This window comes from Cebus imitator, unplaced genomic scaffold (assembly GCF_001604975.1).
Source record: "Cebus imitator isolate Cc_AM_T3 unplaced genomic scaffold, Cebus_imitator-1.0 Scaffold68, whole genome shotgun sequence".
NCBI classification, from domain to species: domain Eukaryota; kingdom Metazoa; phylum Chordata; class Mammalia; order Primates; family Cebidae; genus Cebus; species Cebus imitator.
In genome coordinates this window covers 11,376,793-11,377,989 of record NW_016107383.1, presented here as the reverse complement: position 1 = coordinate 11,377,989, position 1,197 = coordinate 11,376,793, and positions in this window count along the sequence as shown.

Below are 1,197 nucleotides of genomic sequence, written 5' to 3'. Positions count from 1 at the left end.
AGAGTGAGATTCCATCTCAGAAAAAAAAAGAAAAAGAAAAAGAGATAAAAATAATTCCTTGGCTGATTCGTTGACCACTTAACTGATTAGCCCCGCCCCAAGAAAAAAGGCCCCTCCCACCCTCCTCCACTATGGAAGATTATGCTTCTTCCTCCACTTACATGATCAGGAAGCTTCTGGAAAGAAGAGGAAATGCTGCCCAGAGTGCCCAACCCTGGGGAGGAGGGGGTGCGGTGGTCGTGATAGTGATCCTAAGAGAGTAAGCTTGTGACATGGGAGTGGTTGGGAAGAGGAGACATATTCCCACTTTTACATGTTCCTTTAGCAAATATTCGTGGCATGCTTCCCATAGGGCAGCACAGTGCCAGCCCCGCCCTGCAGTGACATGTCATCCTGTGTTAAATGCTATGATGGGGCAGGTAGAGGCTGCGGTGGAGAAAGCGCCCAGGGCAGACAGCAGGGTGGGGATCGGGGAGTCAGCAAAGACCTGGGGGAGGAGCGGGTGGCTAAGCGGAGACCTGGGAGAGAAGGAGGAATTCAGGGAGAAAGGGGCGGAGTTGAGAGCGCAGGGAAGAGTCTGGGCGAGGGGAACCGCACCTGCCAAGGCCACAGCCCGGTGACAGCCTCAGAGCTTCAAGGAAGACACAACATTCTGCCTGGCTCCAAGGCAGAGGGTTGAGGAAGCCAAGGGGCAGAGGAGGGCACAGCTGGCTGGGTGGGCGGGGCCTGAGAAGAGAATAAACAGCTGGTGCCACCAAGACCACCGCGACCACCAAGACCACCAAGGCGAGAGGCATCCCCAGGAAGAATTGGAGGTCCTGGGAGTGAGGAAACTATCAACTGAGACAAAGCCAAGAGCAGCCCCTTGGGAATTACCCAGAGCGGCACCCCGTCTGCCCTAGCCCCAGAAGATCTGGTGGCAGCAGCCGCAGCGTGGGGGCTATCTTTCTGGAACACGCCTCCCGCATGTGGCGTGGCTAGGCTGCTCGCCGCTCTTTGCCTAAATATCACTTTTCTCATAATTACCCTATTGCAACTTCTCCCGCTCTTTCCCCTGCCCTGCGCTGCTTCTCTCCATGGCCCTTATCACCATTCTCCCCCCAGCATTTTACTCACCTGCCTGGCATTGCCCATCTCCTCTCACTTCTCGTGTATATGGTTTTGTTTGTTTGTTTGGTTGGTTTTTTTTTTTTTTTT